The sequence below is a fragment of the Blennius ocellaris genome, assembly GCF_963422515.1.
Source record: "Blennius ocellaris genome assembly, chromosome: 17".
NCBI lineage: Eukaryota > Metazoa > Chordata > Actinopteri > Blenniiformes > Blenniidae > Blennius > Blennius ocellaris.
Genome location: NC_137666.1, coordinates 9,391,150 through 9,408,985, shown reverse-complemented (window position 1 = coordinate 9,408,985; position 17,836 = coordinate 9,391,150). Strand labels below are relative to the sequence as shown.

The window sequence follows — 17,836 nt, the reverse complement described above, 5'->3', positions numbered from 1 at the left end:
AGATACATGACCGCTGTATGAAGCTGTCTGGAAAAGCCCCATAAACAGCCGAAGGACACAACTGGAAGCAATTCGTCTTATCAAAGAGAGACTCCGAGAGGTGCTTCAGAACCAGTTGCTTCTTCCAGATGTAACAAAGCTCCTCAATCGGAGGCCATGAACAATCATGACTAAATAGCTAAAGCTTCTTTGAAGTAAACCAAAGGTCATTTGACTTCAGTTAAAGAGGCTGAGTATCCTGGACAAATCAGAGAAGATCACCCAATTAACCCAACCTGCATGTCAATGAATTGTGGGCAGAATCAACCCACACACACAGACGAGGAGAACACGCAAACTCCACAAAGTGCTGCGAGATGTCCCGCAATGGAAAATATCGTGTTTTATTGTGGAATAGGAAATCCCTAAATAAATAACATCAAGCTTCTTATTCTTGCTTGGAAGGAATACATGTACAGACACACAACAATAATCCCCCATTTGTTCTGAGGTTATGCACCACGCGAGGTATGCACATGCAAACACACACGACAGAAGGCGCGGTGTTTGGTGGTAAAACCAGGTGCTTCTCAGAACTGTAGGAAGAGAGAAAAGGAAAAGAGAGGGGGGAGAGAGAGAGAGAGAGAGAGAGAGAGAGAGAGAGAGAGAGAGAGAGAGAGAGAGAGAGAGAGAGAGAGAGAGAAGCATGTCTGCTCATGCTCATGTTGGTGAGCTTTGGGTTTTGACTCTTTTGAACTCATGATGAGGTAAATTCCATCCTCACATCTACGGGAGGAAGTAACTTGCACGCACACACACACACACACACACACACACACACCGTCATGTTCCATCTCCTCAGCCAGACGCCCCTTATCTTCCACTGTCTGACTACTATTTCTACAAACATATGTACACTCATACACACACACCTATATGAATGCATATAAACACACACATACACACACACACACACACACACACACAAGCACATGAGCTAGGTACGAGAAGAGCGAGGCCATAATTAACATCTACATAACCACACAGAAGAGCTGGCGGTGATCCAACAATCTCTTTTCCCGCTTTCTCCTCTTTGCTCGCGATCTGCCTCAAGAATATACAGTGCATGCTATCATATGGCTGGACACATTCCATTTACTTCAAAGACCTCTGTAGAAATGAGTGTGCATGATTACAGGGAGGGCTCGGTTTAAAGAGCCTCAGAGAGAGAGAAAAAAAAATCTGAGAAGGAGAGATGGGGAGAAAGAAGGGAAGAGAGGGAAAGCAGCTGGGTTGGTGGTAAACATCTGGTGGTTGTGGAGCCCTGGCCCTGACTTACAGGGAAATAGTCGCAAAGCTGAATCCAAGGTCCGCTCCCTCCAGTCTTCCCTCATCCGCTCTCCTCCGCAGATCTGATCCAACGTGCCTGGCTGTCTGTAAACGTCTGATACGTCCCTCAAGGTTGTCCCACTTTGACCTTGTGAACAGAATTATCTGAATCAATGGACTATAGTTTTTATACTGAAAGGCTGATTGCATGTGACTACTAAAATGTACAATATTTCCACTCTGCTAAATCGTGGGAACATCTTCTCGATATTGCGTTCCAGCCCCTATTGCGCAATTCACTCTCGCTTGTTTAAAATGCCGAAGCCCATCCCCAAATCATCTGCTTCTCTTTATCTACACCTCCTTCATTGTTAATGCATTCTGCATTACAGAGGGAATCAATATGGGACGAGAACGTAAACATAGATTTACCAAGTGTGTAAGCATGACGAAAGTATGTCACCGACTGTATCAATTGCTGTCATTTAGAGAAAGTTATACCCAACGTGGAAAGAAGAATATAACATATTGAACATATGCAGGCCTCATCTGCTGATAAACAAAATAAAGGCCATGAGGAGATCTTGATTACATATGAATAATGTAATTAATTCCTTATGTAACTTCTATTTTATCCTGGAGATTTGTAAATGTAAAGCTTGAATTAGAATCTTTTAGGAACATTGTTTTCTCCAACCATTAAGCTTTAGTTGCTTATTTAGTTACTGAAGCAGAGTGTCATCTCTTATAATTTCAGTTTTAGTTTTGTGGTCTTTTTTTTAATATACTTTAGTGTCTGTGATTGGTGTCGACATAGTTATTTACTCAATATTAACTGTCTCAAATTCCAAATAGGTCTCTTTGGATTTCTGTTGCTCAAAACTTTGCTCATTATTTCAATAAAAGGTCAAACAGGGAGTTGGACAGCTCTGTGGTGTAATTGGCCTCAGACAAAATAACAGGACCGTGTTGGCTGAGCTGTGGGCCGTTTCTTTCTGTGGCGCAAAAGAAATATAATGTATTTGGTTAAAATGGTCATTTTAAACATAAAGAATGTTTTTTTTTTTTTTTTTATGTTGATAAGAAAAGAGAATTTCAAACATTAAGGAAACACTCACCAGACACCTCATTGGGTGCACATGTGCAATCTCAGAAGATCCAACATTTCAGATCTGCCATAAATCCAGACTTTACAAATCTGTTTTTATTTTTGCTTCAAACTGTCACAAGATTTGATGAGAAAACATGATTAACACACAGGTTGCAGATTACACACTGATGTTTGGAGAACAATGTTTCAAATTTTTGTCACCATACTACACTATTTCTACAGGAGAATAATAACATCTATTATAATTCTGGTTCTAAAAGCTGTCTTATTTATACATATATGTTTACTGATGTGATACTATAGCGTTAACTTTATTTTTGAGGTGATGCATTAAGTTCTCTGAAATATGAAATTAATTGTTGGTCAATGTATGTGATTTTCTGTTCTGACAACTTAAACAATGAAAACTAATCATCTATTCTCTAATTAAAGAAATACATAGTAATGAATTATTGCTAAATTACTGTGTATTTGCAATTTATTTCATTGAACCCAATGTTGACAATAATTAATCATAAAGTAGCTATTTTATATAAACAGGCAACACTATTATCAACCTATTGCTGCAGTTACGATTAGTGATGCCTTTCATTTTACCTTTTGCACGACACTGTATTGAACTTCAGTGAACTCTTGGCGCGTTGGCATAACTTTTTTCGGTCTGTCAGTTGCTTCTCAGGAATTTTGAGTGTTTATTTGATTGAACTGAACTTAATTTCATTCCTCACAGGCGTACTGTCCTCACAAAGGACCAACCCCCCCCACCCCATTTTCTTTTTTTTAGTTGCTTCCAATTACACCAGTGGCTGTTTTCTCAGTGCACTTGCAGGAATGTGACTCTGTGTGAGTGGGTGTGTTTGTATGTAGTGTGTGCCAGCAGAAATGAGGAATTCAGGGGCAATGAGTGTATTTGGCTGTGTCTTTTAGCTTTGAAATTCTGCAAGGATTCACTTGGGACACAAATGCACACAAAACTGATGGATGCACTGTTGTTGGAGAGTACGTCACACTAAAAATCAAACGATCTGGTGTGCAATTCTTTAGATATTCTACAGTCTGGTGAATTTGAGGATTCTTAAATGAAGTGTATATATATATATTTTTTTTTTTACTGACATAATCTTTAACAGCACCTCATAGCCATTCATACATAAATCAAAGAGATCTTTATGTTCAGCTCCCAGCATTCATTTCTTCCACTTCTTATTTTCAAGGTGTATTAACTACTTTCACCAGATGTTGGTCTTTTAATGAAACTGTTCATATTGTATGTTTGGCACTGAGAAAAGGTTAAACACCCTGATCCCGACATGTACTCGTTGGCATTAATTTCCTCAATTTCAAGCTTCAACACGCCCAAATAATCTCCTGCGCAGATAAAAGCGAGTCTGTATACATGTAATTGCGTCGTAATGCACCCAGAGGAAGGAGCTCGTACACAGTTCGGAGGACAGATACCATCGAGCATTTGCAGTATATCTTGTCTGGAATAGTTCAAGGGAAGCTATACACACACACACACATACGCGCATGCGCACACACACACACACACACACACACACACACACACACACACACACACACACACACACACACACACACACACACACACACACACACACACACACACACACACACACACACACACACACACACACACACACACACACACACACACCAATGTCCTGAGAGATTTAGTTGATTTGGAATCATTTCTTCTGTTGTTGTGGGTGTGTCAGACCTGAAAAGTGAATGTTGCTGAGTTAGCGTGAAGCCACCAGAGGGACTGAGGGCAGCAGCCATGTCTGCCAAGACGGAGATTTGACCCTCTTTAAGTACCATTGGCATGCCAGGGAGCACATTTATAGAAAAATACATGAACGCCGTGAAAAAGTAACCGGGGTGAGATCAGGTCATTTATCTACTGTGGATTCTGCTACGTTCGTATATTTGTTTCATTATTGGCAGAATATCATGAGTAAACTAAATTCAGCCTTGGTTTGTATTTGCAGACCAGTTCAGCCACCTTTCAGGTTGACATAACCAGTGTTCCTGGAGCAACCAAGGCCACCAGTCATCCTACCCATACAAAATGTCATCTTAAGTTGACAGAAATGATCAGTGAAGTGCTTTGAACGCAAGCAACCAGAACATTGAATGAATAAGTGCAGACGTACCGAGAGATAATAGGAGCAGTTAAAAGACTGCCAACAATAAAATCCAGTTAAATGAGAGAGGAGTCACGGTAAAGGGAGTTTAGACATGTTGGAGTTGATGTGTATTCAAGTTTTCACTCCATCAAATAGTCGGGATTCTCAGAGGAGTACTCTGTTAGCAGCTGAACTCGGGTTGAAGCAGATTTCCCGTTGACTGTGGGCGAGTGCGTGGCACACCTTGTACAGGTCACCAGTCCATCACAGAGCAAACAGAGACAAACACTCACATTCATATCAATGGGCAATTTAGAGTCACTGATTAACCTCAAATGTGTGTTTTTAGGTAATGATGGGAAACCAGCCGACCTGGGGAAAACCCACGCACACCGGGAAGAACATGCAAATTCCAAGTTGAGACTTGAACGAGGATTATCTTGCTGGGAGAGTGCAAATTACTTCACTGCCTGTTTATAGTTATTTGGTTGATATTTGGTATTTGTCAGTTGATGTCAAAGAGGCTTGATTGAAGTTCAGGAGTGGCACAGAAGTTGGAGGTTTATCTGGATAATATGGACATATATTTTTGAGAACAAATGACTAAATATATGTGATCGGTTAAACAATGACTTATTTCTTTTCTTAGAACTAAAGTTTTTGGAAGTGTAAAGGACACACAATTAAATTATCAATGTGGTGATAGATAGATAGATAGATAGATAGATAGATAGATAGATAGATAGATAGATAGATAGATAGATAGATAGATAGATAGATAGATAGATAGATAGATCAGATGTTATTTTCTTTTGCTCAGATTTCATTCTGTTGAACGTTTACGTGACTGAAAAGGAGCACAAAGAAGATAAACGTATACTTCCTGAAACACACAACAGAAAATTTAAATACAAAACGGACTGATGCGCAATTTCCAGCATATTCAAATCAGCCACGCAGACACAAATCATGTAATTTCAGCAGGTTCAAATCAAAGTTGCATGTAACTTCTTTTAGTTTGTCGCTTCCAAACCATAAACATAAAATAACATAGCGCCATACATCGTGGATAGGATAGAAGTTGAGGCAAGATAATCAACAGTATTGCAAGCTGCACACATCGAGCGCGCGCGCTCTCTCTCCCTCTCCCTCTCGCTCTCGCTCTCTCTCTCGCTCTCTCTCTCTCTCGCCCTCTCCCTCTCTCTCTCTTCTCTCTCTCTCTCTCTCTCTCTCTCTCTCTCTCTCTCGCTCTCGCTCTCGCTCTCTGTCGCGCTCTCTCTATCTGGGGGATTTCTCGGTGCGCACGGTGTATTACGGTAAAAGGGGGCGGGCTCTGACCTCCATGTGCGTCGCGTTTTGATTGACATGGCGGAGTCTCCCAGTACGCGTCGCGCCGCGCCAGCAGACAGGCAAGACCCGACCCTGGGAATAAAAAAACGCGCAGCTCCGTCTGTTTGAAGACCATTTTATTACAGCGAGGTGAGTTCTTTTACACTTCTTTCGCAGCGCGAGCCACCCCGGGACAGAAAGGGGAACTCGGGGAAATGGAGTCGAAAAAGTTTTTTTAGAAGTGCGTGTCTGTGGGTGAATTTGGAGACTAACGCCGGCAGTCTGAGCCACTTGGCCAGGGCAGAGGAAAAAGGAAAAACTGCTGCGGAGAGAGAGAGAGAGAGAGAGAGAGAGAAAAAGAAAGAAAAAGAAAAAGAGAGGAAGGGGTGGGGGGGGATTTCCAAACTTTTTTTTTGGTGGGGTTATTGGTTGATTATCTCGTTTATTGTGAAAAGTAAAAGCAAAACGGCACAGATTGTCGTGCTACTTCTTCACCCATTACTCGGGTGAACGTGTCGGGGGAGGAGGAGGATGGGTGGGTGGTGGTGGTGGTGGAAGTGGGGGGGCTCTGAGTCCGCTCGTTGTGCTCCCGATTTCTCCGCTCTCAAGAAAGAATGTGTTTTTGTCTCCGAGGACTTGAGATGGAGCGAGTGAGTGCGCAACAGGAGGAAGCCTTCTCTTCTCTAACCCCCCCCCCCCCCCCCTCGACTCGGTTCTGATCGCTGCGTTGCGGGTCGCACTGTGGAAACAATCTTGTTGCCTTGTGGCCGCACAAAATCAGGAAATGAGCACTTTTTATAGATGGAAAATAACTTGGAAGGGAAGATGCTGAGGCAGTCAGATTTGACAGAGGAGAGAGAGAGAGGGGGGGGGGGGTTGCGAAATCATTGAATTGAGGGGGTCAAAAGGCATGGGATCACAGTTAACTCGCTAAAAGAGGGCAAGTTGATGGCGACTTTCTGCGAAGTTGCAGATTGCAGTTACAAAAAAAAAAGGTTTTGGAGGAGAAAAAAAAATCCCAACTCCAGCATATCCTAGCATTCCTTCCAGCCAGTCTGTCTGCCTCTCTCTCTCTCTCTCTCTCTCTCTCTCTCTCTCCCCCCCTCTCTCTCTCTCCCCCCCTCTCTCTCCCTCTCTCTCAGAAACGACTACGTGTCTGTTTGTGCAGGGAAGACAAATCTCTCGCTCAGCCTCTCTGATGCAGACGTGGAAATCAAACATTGGTCTCCTGTTTGCTCCGAGCGATCGATTATCTATCTTGACCCCCCCCCCCCCCCTTCTCTCTCTCTCGCTCTCGCTCTCGCTCTCTCTCTCTCTCTCTCTCTCTTTCCGAGGACAAGATAGGACAAGCTGTTGTTATTTAAAGCGTTTTAACTCATCACTTAGGAAAGGGTCGGAAAAAAATGTAGGCTTGACGCGTTCAGGTGCGCAGATCCGTCACGTAATAACGGGACTTGGGTTCGTTAGTTCTCCTGCTGCGCGCGTAAGTGACGCGTTTAATATAATGTAACTTATATCGCACCTCATATTGTGCGTTCTGGAGCCACTGGGCACGTTGGAGAATACAGGCTGCAGGTATAGGGTTTCCAAAAACAATAAATACAAACAGAAAACAAGGCTAAGGGGAAATCTGATCCTAAATATATGACGTCAGATTCCGTTTTTTTTTTTTTGGGGGGGGGGGGGGGGTGGTGTAAAGGCTGATGTGGCCGTATAGTTTTTTTTTTTTTTCCCCCCTCCTGATATCCTACTTTTTTTTTCAGGGAGAGGGAGAAGGTGGGGGGTGTTGCTGGGGGATTGGGGGTTGGGGGATGAATGGCGCTGGCTTCCAGCTGAAAAGGTGTGTTTAGGTTTAGAGAGCAAAGGAATTCTGCCTGTGGTGCATGAATGAGCAATTTATTTGGCTTCTGCAAGTCAACGGGAGCATCACAAAGTCTTAGCATCAAGCGGGTCTGAATGTGGACAGTAAGCAGAGGGGTGGACAGTGGGTAGTGGGCAAAGATTTAATTGGGGAATATGATGTAGTTTAAAATAAAAAAAAAAAAAAAAAAAAAATTGGATTTCAACCCCGACTGATATTTCAACAGTTACCTAACAGTTAAGATAGTGTTTCAGGTCAGGGAAGGCTCCTCCTGTAGCCCCCAGGTTGCTTCTTTTTGTATCTTTGGTTTCAGTCAAGCCCTGCAGCCCGATTTCGGAGTTCCATACAAAGGCAAGGACGAGATAGAAAATGACAAAAAAAAAAAAAAAGTACTTAAAGAGCAATATGCAGGAGACATGATGACAGAAAGGGCCGCGGAACAGAGAAGAGATGGTTGTATTCAATCTGACACAGCTTCATCTGGTGACAGTTCGGGTTACCTGGATGGCAGAGTCCCACTAATCCCTCATGTTGAAACACATCAGAAAGAATTCTATCTCTGTTTGTTCTACTGAAGCCTTGTCAGTTTATTTGTTTCAAGTAAATAACTGAATATTTGCTTATTGTATTATCACGTTTAATATCCTGTTGAGGGGCGCTGGAGTCAATCCCAGGTATACCTGGACAGGTATCCATCACAAGGCAAACACAGAAGTATTTTAATCGATTTTAGACCCGATAGCCTATGAGACATGAGCCAACAGAGAGACTGTGGTTAAAAAAAAGTCAGTGGACACCTGGAAATATGATAAAAATGCTGCTTTGTGGTTTAAAGAAATGGATGATGCTGCATCTCTTTTGTTTTCAACTGACATTGTGTGGAGCTGTGATGCTTTACAGTGTATGTTGTCCTATTTCTTTCTATTCCTATTACCTTTTTAAATAATTCTAAATGAGGTGGGGGTGGTCTTAATCTCTATTCTTTCCACCTTTAATTTCATATGGAAAAAAAAGAAACTTGAGGAAGGCTTTGTGATTGTTAAAACCACTGGAAACCTGAGATCAGATATAGAAGCCCGAGTGTCACAAGTTTCAAGGCATCTCGCCCATCTGAATTTTGCAAATAAAAGTGTGGGTTTTATTGGTCGAGCACTACACCCTTATCCTTCTTAACACAGGCCGAATGAGGTTTATATCGCTGTACACTGTTCTCCTGGAAGTTGAGCCTCTTTGGCTTCAACGTTTATACACTCTAACAATGTAAACAAAGCTCATGGGCTGGCACTCCAAAAGTTATGAAAGCCCTCTTGTGCTGATTTTGTGTTTCGAACAGGTTCAGCTGAACAGCACGTATGAAACTTATTTATTTATTTATTTTATGAATTATTCATTTCTTTCTTGTTTTTGAATATTTTCTTTGCTCAAGTCTGTGTTCAGTGGAAAGTGCCAGAGAAAGCACAGCAGCTGATCATAAGCTGTGCTCTCCCAACTGGTGCATTTTCCCCCCTTTCCTCCCACTTATAATTTTAGTTTGCTGTTTATGAATTTGCGTTTTGTGTTTTGTGTGTGCGTGCGTGTGTGTTTAGTCACAGAATAAAACGAGAAGCACTTGCAGCCGGACTCGGGTTGAAAGAGAGTAGCCATTGTTGTGTTGGAGTTTCTGTGTCTTTTCCATGAATAGGCGAAGGGGTTGAATAACACTTTATATAAGTTCACCACCTGTGTTCTGTAACCTGTGTGACTTTTGTCACACAGGTACAGCCCCAAGCCGCACACGCCCGTCACTGTGACTGTGTACCGTTGCCTATACACTTTGCAGCTGTTTAAAGTAATGTCATTAATTTGTCAATTTAATTTTTCGTCCAGCAAAGTACTGAAAGGTTGGATTAAAAATGCCAAGAAGTCAAAATTTGTCATGTTGATGGCACTTTTTATTTTTATTTTTATTTTTTAGGCCTTATCATTGATGGACATTGTTTGTTCCTTCAGGTGAAGGTGAAGACAAACTTTAACTTGAGTAATCGGCCGTGTTTCAGAAGCAAGGCTAAAATGTTTTCCATAACATTTCGACCCAACGAAGGAAGTTTTCCCCACATTCACGAAGAAGTGGGTAGTATATCAGTCTGTGTCTGACCTCCAGCACAATCTTGGCGGTCTGTTGTCTACCTGCGCTGGCTTGTGGATTCTCCGCTGGCCCAATAAAAACCCGCCGGTCAAAACGGGGTCAGAGAGCGGGCAGGATGATGCTCGCCTTTGTATGTGCGCGCTTATGTGTCTGCCCAGTAACCTAGAACATGTTATCCGAAGGGTAACGTTACCGAGCGGCGCTTGTGTGTCAGGAACAGAAGCTGGAGGAGCTATAGAGTTACACAGACAAAACAACCCTGCCCTGGAAAGTGTGTGCGAACATGTGAAACGGAGACGAAAAAGAAGAAACATACGATAAATCTCCTCGCTCAGTGATGGCTTAATGGAGGCCACTGCAAATGTAGTTGTTTTGTTTCAAACAAAGGAAGTCATTCAATGATGCATATTCATTGCGTGCAAGGCAATATTCAGCAAATTGAATCTCCGTTTTTGTGCGAAAGTAAATTTGATTTTGGGAAAATTGGTCAAGGCTGTAGATTTATCATTGGCTTGACAGGAAAACAATGTGAATCAACTGGTTCCAAAGAAAATTGGTTTTGTTTTTGTTCCTGCGATGCTGATTTGAATGTATTTGTCTTTTGGGTGTCACTTTGGTGTCAGGGCAGGTTGGATTTTTTTTGTTTGTTTTTTGGCTATTTGTTTTTCTCAAAGTGAGCAATTGAGCTTTTGAGGAAAATAATTTAATTGAACACTAAATGAAAATATAAAAAAAAAAAAAAGAAGTTCAGACATAGAGGTGCATAGGACCTGGGGTGCCAATATGTATCAGTGCAGGTTTATTAGTTCAACATATGTCGCACACAAATCCCATTTCTGCAAATCACTTGACCTGTTAATTATACATCTATTTAAATGTGCCCAGTTGGCCCCGATCAGCTGTTTATGTTTAACAATATTTCCTCACAGTGTCAGTTGCACCATCTGCTTCGCCATTATGCAACAGGTGTGCTTTTTTTTTTTTGCATCTCTAAAGTAGATTTTCAGTTGCTGCTTAAGTTTGATCAAAATTCGCTGCACCATAGCATGTACGTGAAAACTGGGTGACCTGCATGTCCAAAACAGAAACAAACGAACCGAGTTGGAAAACAAAACAAAACCTTTGTCCTATTTGTCGATAACGGCTGTTCCTTTGCAGCTTGATACTTTCACTTTCCATTTCCCTGCTTTCTGAACTGTCTTTCTCTCTCTCTCTCTCTGTTTTCCATCTAGCATCCTCCTCCCCCCCTTTACTTTCATGATCTCTTTTCTCTCCCATATGAACGCTGGCTTTTTGTTGAAGTATCCCAGCATCTTATGTTTGCTTGGCACCGAGCTGTAATGTTTACCCTGGTCCTCTCTTTCTCTTCCCCCTCCCTCCTTCCCTGCTCCCCTTGCAGAACACCGTCTCCCTTCTTTTTTTGTCTCCCATGATAATTTCCTGCATTGTTGACAGTTGATTTAGAAGAAGATAAAAGAAGCCTTTCAACTTCTCTTCCCTCCATTTCCCTCCTCCCATCTCCTTTTCTAGTGCTGTTTTTTTTTCTTTTCCTCCCTTTCTTGCCCTTTCTGTCCTCCCACGGAGCAGAATATCCCGTATCAAATGGTGTCAATCATTTTGCTCTTCGGTTCTCATCGGCGCGATATACGCATGTGAGAAGTGAGACGTGTCTGTTTGTATTCAGAAAATTATATTGCATGTCCTAAAACACGCCTTTATATCGATTAAAATTCTGACAGCTTCAACCAAACTAAATAAAAAAAATTTTTTTTAATTAATAGAGGTTATGTGGTGCACTGGCCTCACCTTTGGAATATTTGACATGCCTTTTCAGTGGTTTGTACTATTTTCTGAATGATTGGTTGAAATCAAGTAGACGCGTGTGCAAACGCTAGAAATATCACCAGTACCCGAAACTGAATTTTAGGACGACGCGAGACACGACTTCACACAAAACTTTCCTTTGTTCTGTGCCATCGCTCATCTCTCGCAGTCATTTCAAAGGTCTCGACAGCAGCGAGCAGAGTGGTAATAAAAGGAGGCGGCGGCGGCAGACATCGGAGATGATGGGACAAAACAGTTTTGACAAAAAGATTAAAAAAAAAAAAAAAAAATGTTTGGGAATCAGAAATGAGGCTGTGAAGTTTCTCATCAGCTGGCAACGTCGCGTCGCGGAAAGCTGGAGCACTTCAAATGAGGCGCGGAGCATTCGGTCACCGTGCCCTGCCGGTGCCCTTGCCCAGTTTCTCAGGGGTCTAATCCATCGGAATGGCTTGTTGAAGATCTGCCTACCGCTGTGTGTGTGTGTGTGTGTGTGTGTGTGTGTGTGTGCGCGGTCAGCTGGCTGATCGAGTGAGCACCTGTCCCCACACACACACACACACACACACACACACACACACACACACACACACACACACACACACACACACACACACACACACACACACACACACACACACACACACACACACACACACGAATGAGTTAGCACACATGCATGAAACATATACACACACAGAGTTAACTTTACGTGCCTGTATTAGCATGCCAGGCGTGTTGGTGTTGCTAGTTGGCAGGCCCATGGAAAGTTCCGCCAGTCGTTAATGGGCGTTTTTATGCCCGACTGTGAGTATTTTGAGTGTGTATCTAAAGTATCTAAACTCTGCAGTCGACCGAAGTTGTTGCGCGTGTCTTGTGCGTGCATGCATGGTGTCTGCAAGCCCGAGTGTGCAACTGGCTATATCTCTGATTATTGTGTCGTTGCGACTTCCGCAATGCGCACATTAACTCTCAAATATTCTCCTTTATTTTCTCCCCCGTCGTTTTTGTATGTATGCGATGTATCTGTGCATTAGTGTGTGACGGCAGCCTGGCACAGTGTCACATGTTGGCGCGCCACTGTTGAAGGCTTGGAAAATACGGAAGTAGGTGCTTTTTAATGCAGAACCACATTTTTTATTGCTTTTCCTTGCTGAACCACCCACCTTCCTCCTCCTCCTCCTCCTCTTCCTCCAGGGCCCGCAGGCACACTTTGACAACACCTTCTCCTCCTCTTAACATGACATCCCCCACCCAGCACCACACACCTATTATTATTCCTCCGTTTATTTTTTATTTTTTTTTGCCACACACAGCCTGTTTCTACAAGACTAATAAATGCTGATGGAAACGATGATGAATCTTTTCTCACGCAGACAGAAATAGAACCTCACATCAGCGTCAACAACAAAAGTAACACGGAAACAATGATTTGTTTAGGGGTGTTTTAATACTCTTAGCTGATAACAACATCTCCTATATGAATGTTTAATTTTCCATTTCAAATAGATATCATGTTATAAACTAACAGGAGGGGATACATATACCTCACTTTAGCCCAGCAGAAATGTCTTGGACAGTTCTTCTCTGTTTTTGTGTGTTCACAATACACTAAGACCTTAACTTCTGTGTATGTATATTTTTAAATTCTTTATAATGTCAAGTCATGCCAACCTCAAACGATATCATATTTTGAAATATGTCAAAGTACTTTATCCAATATTCAAAATGTGGCCTTCATAACATTAACAAGTTGCCCGTGAAAAAGTGAGACAGGAAATTTCATACGAATGACTTTGGAGATGCACATTGTGTCCTCACACTTGATCCTCTTGTCCTTCGTACTTTTTCAGACTTTCTTAGGCCCCATTTGCTTCAGTGCAGAATCTTGATTTGTCTTTAATCCAAAGCACACGGAAAGAGATTCGAGCTGTCTGTATGGACCATCAGTTAAGTCACTGTTTCCCATCTTTGCCCTCTCCTCAGACCCCCCACAAATCACTAAAATACCTCAAAACTCTCTCTCTCTCTCTCTCTCTCTCTCTCTATACCTCTCTCTCTCACCCCTGAACGAGTGTGTGAAATCCTGAGGCTGATTGAGGAGGAGGAATGTGACCTGCTGACCCTCTGCTGTGGGGAGGGGTGTTATAAGTGTGTGTGTGTGTGTTAGATGCTTGGAAGTGATTGTGTGTTCGCCTCCATTGGCTTGTTATTCCCAGAAATAAAATTTTGATTTTTTCTTATTGATGAAACACTGATGCGTAAGGTCTGTTCATCTTTCTCACATGCACACACACACACACACCCAAACACTTTGAGTCGGTTGTAGGACTTGCAATTAAAAAAACAAACAAAACAGAAAGACTCAGTAAAAATTTGCATGCTGCCTTGCACATTGAGATGTGTGCACGCCTCTGAGGCTTGTCTTGTGAGAGAGGAGACAGGTTTCTCATGTCGGTGTGACTAAATAGTCTTTCTCTCAGGCTCCCCCCCAAAAAAATCCTCCCCCAACTCACACACACACACACACACACACACACACACACACACACACACACACACACACACACACACACACACACACACACACACACACACACACACACATGCGCACACACACACCTCCCACTGAGCAAGCTTTTTCATGGCTCATAAAACTGATGATCTGAACGTCTCTTGGTGGTTTGTCTGCGTCTCTGTGCTCGTCCATCTGAAAAAGGGAGTTCATGCATCCGTCTGGGTGTGTGTGTGTGTGTGTGTGTGTGTGTGTGTGTGTGTGTGTGTGTGTGTGTGTGTGTGTGTGTGTGTGTGTGTGTGTGTGTGTGTGTGTGTGTGTGTGTGTGTGTGTGAGACTGGGTGGGAAGAAGAGGAGAAGGGCCGAATTCACTTCTTGACTTGGCATAGCTGTCTTAATTAAGACTCATGGCATCCAGCCCTGATGGAGCTCAGCATTAGTGGCAGAGACATGCTGTGTGTGCAGGCCTGGGCGGCAGCAGGTCCACTGGCACTGAATGTGGGCTTATTGTCTGGACTCTGTGTGCGTCCTCCTTCATTCCTCTTTACTAGACGCTTGTAATGTCGAGCTGATTACAATGATTGTAGGTCATTGCATTGAAAGGCGAGGTAGCGCAGGGGTCTGTCAGCAGGAGAAGCAAACTTCACAGCAGCAGGAAAAGAAAAAAAAAACCCAAAAAACAACCCCAAAATGGATTGCTGGCTTGTATTTCTTAGCACTTTTTCATATGGTGCGTGAACCTGTGGCTCCAAAGCCCCAAAATGAACTTGTATCATATATTTGAAGTTTTTATAATGCAGTGCTCCTCTTGAGTTGTTGCTCCACATACGTCTTCAAAATTCAGGGCTAAAACTAAATGTGCAGTGAAACAAACAGTAATCAATATTGGCATACCCTTTGATATTAACTTTACATGGCGCCATCTTTTTTTTTGTGTGACGTTTCATGTGACGTTGTTGTTGTTGATCAGGTAATTGTGATGTGTTGCCTGGACTCAGCTGTTGGTGTACAGTCTGCCACTATATACAATATATCATGTGTATGTGTGTTTACATGCAGGTGCTCGGCCTTTGTTTTTGTGTGATGGAATTCAAGTGCGTCTGTGTGCCCAGTTGGTGTGTGTATATGCATGTGTGTATGTGCGCGCGCCCGTCTGTGTGTCAATGTGCGCAGTGAGGAGGAAGTGGCCGTGTTTGTTTAAACTAAGCACGCTCAGCCATGTGGGACAATTTAGCGGGAATGAGAGCTCGACGCCCCCTCCTCACCTCCCCTCAACCTTCCCCAAGCCTGCGCCGCTCTCCTCCCCCACCCCACACCAAAAACCTTCTGAATGGGCGGCTGTCTTTTGAAGGCGGAGGGGTTGTTTGAGAAGTAGGGCCAATAGTGTGGTGGTGAGGATGGGGGGGTGAGGGCGAGGGGGGGAGTGCCGAGACAGGTTAAAGCTGTAAGTGAGGGACAGTGGAGGAGATGAAGGAGGGAGCTGGTGCATGGAAATCAATGTGTAACTAATGCTCATTGGCGGCTGTTTTTTTCACCCTGTAAAAAGCATGGAACCACAAAAGTCATACACAACACACAAGCTGCTTTATCTGAGACGCCACTTGAGAGGGATCCAACTCTGCATCGTATTTACGCCAGGAGACGGCATGACATGGAACCAAGGCTATTACACAGCAATGAAGGGGGAAGACGTCGAAGACTCTGTATTTGAAGACAGAAAGAGGAGAGATGATTGGGAATGTGCAGCGAATGCAGAGCCGGCACTATGTAATATCATACTGGTGTAAGATTACCATGTCTGATTACATCTTCATTGCTTCATTGTGGAAATAGTTACTTCCAGCATTTCCAAGGTGGAAGTAACTTATAATATAATACATCTAAAAAAAAAAAGGTTTAATTATAAAGAAATCAAAAACTCCAGCATTGTTTGTCTTTGTTGTCATAATATCTCAGATTGTCTGCTTTTTGTTGGATGTTTTTTTTTTTAATCTCTGCTATGAAATGGATAATTTGTGTGCTTGTCTGTTTGGAATCGACTGTGACTATCTGACAAAGACGCTTCTCAGTGTAACTTTCAAAGTTCCCTTCAAACTACACGAGCTGGCACAACAGACGCATATACATCTTTAGCATGTGGTCAAAGCATAAAACATCAGTCGGGCTCAGTTGTGCTTTGCTTTAAAAAAAAAAAAAAGTAATGTAAGAATTCCTGGAACTTTAACAATCTTTGGGTGTAATGAGTAGGTTGAGTAAAACCTGAATAACGCCAGTTCATGTAAGGAGCAATCTGGGCAAAACTGCCATTCAAAGCCTGTACTGAGACTGTCATACGTGTGTGTGTGTGAGACGTGTGTGTGTGTGCGTGTGCACGTGTGTATGTGTGTGTCCATCTCCAGACTGAGCCGTGAAAGCTCCAAAGTGTTAGGGAGGGGTTTGCTGTGGGCTCTCCTCCGGCTCAGTGCTCAGCTTTTCTGGATACGATGGAGAAAAGTCTAATCAGAGTTGAGGCAGAAGGAGGAAAGAGGAGGCAAGCGGAGGATGACAGAGAGGAAAATAGGCGAGGAGGAGGGTGGTGGGGGGGAGGGGGCGGGAAGAAAAGGATGAAAGAAGAAGAAAAATCTGGAAGCGCTGCCATGAAGAAGAGTGAGTCATGTTCATGAGCGGGAGAATAGCCACTTCCTCCGTCTTAAACCCACAAATGGTGACAAAATGCAGCGTGTTCTACAGAGTGTCTGTCTGTTTTGCTGATATTGATTCAAGGAAGTGTCCACGAGGACAGTGATGCGATTGAAGTCGGTGACGGATGACCTGAGTTACCCCTCTCCCATATTATTATGATGACGATGAGGATCGGTTGGGTTTGTTTGTGTGCCAGTTTGTAAACCGTGCTGTGTTTGTGTGTGTGGTCATTAGTTTGTGGATTCAGGCCCCGAACATCTGCAAGTCAAAGGAGTTCTGTTTGAGAAAACGAGCCGTGAGACTGGTGGTCCTGGCTGATGTAATTTGGTGGAACCGCCAGTGCTTTTGACTGGGATAAATGGTATCACAAAGTCACTTTGTCTCTGTGACTGTTTGCAGGGACTCTGTTTAGACTCCCACTCCCACACAATGACCCACATTATTGCACTTTATAGTCCCCCCCCCCACCACCACCACCACCCCAACCTCCTTCTTCTGCATAAGTATTTTTTTTCCTCATACACTGGAGTGTGAGTGGATGTGGATCTCGACTTCTCTCTCCTCTTGGCGTTACGTCGCTGCGACGTGGCAAAGCATCGGCCTGTCAGGGCCTCTGCTGTGGGTTTACTGCCTGCTGGCCCCGTGCCCAACCACACACACGCACGCGCACACACGCACGCACGCACACAGGAAGGAGGGAGGGCTTGCTGGCAGATGCACACATCTGCTGCTGGAGCTAACTGGCCTGTGCTAAAGCGAAGCTAGCAGTAAACACATGAACTCCCAGTGCGACACAGAACGGACTGTTAATGCTCTGCCTTCATGAGGAGCCGGGGGGAAAAAAAAAAGAAGAAGAAGTGGAGTGTGTCTCAAACTCTTGGCTTCACCCTTAATTTGCCCGGCTCATTCAATTTTCTCTTCCTCCTGGTTTCTT

At 43.4% G+C, this 17,836-nt stretch overlaps 1 protein-coding gene across 1 annotated transcript in view; it reads left to right on the top strand.

Annotated features, from left to right (window-relative positions):
• Positions 1–5,970: 5,970 nt before the first annotated feature.
• fndc3ba (fibronectin type III domain containing 3Ba) overlaps positions 5,971–17,836 on the top strand; it is an 88,011-nt gene continuing 76,145 nt past the window's right edge. Inside the window, 1 exon segment of the mRNA XM_080513220.1 lies at positions 5,971–6,048. The gene's annotated coding sequence lies outside the window, so the exon portion shown is untranslated.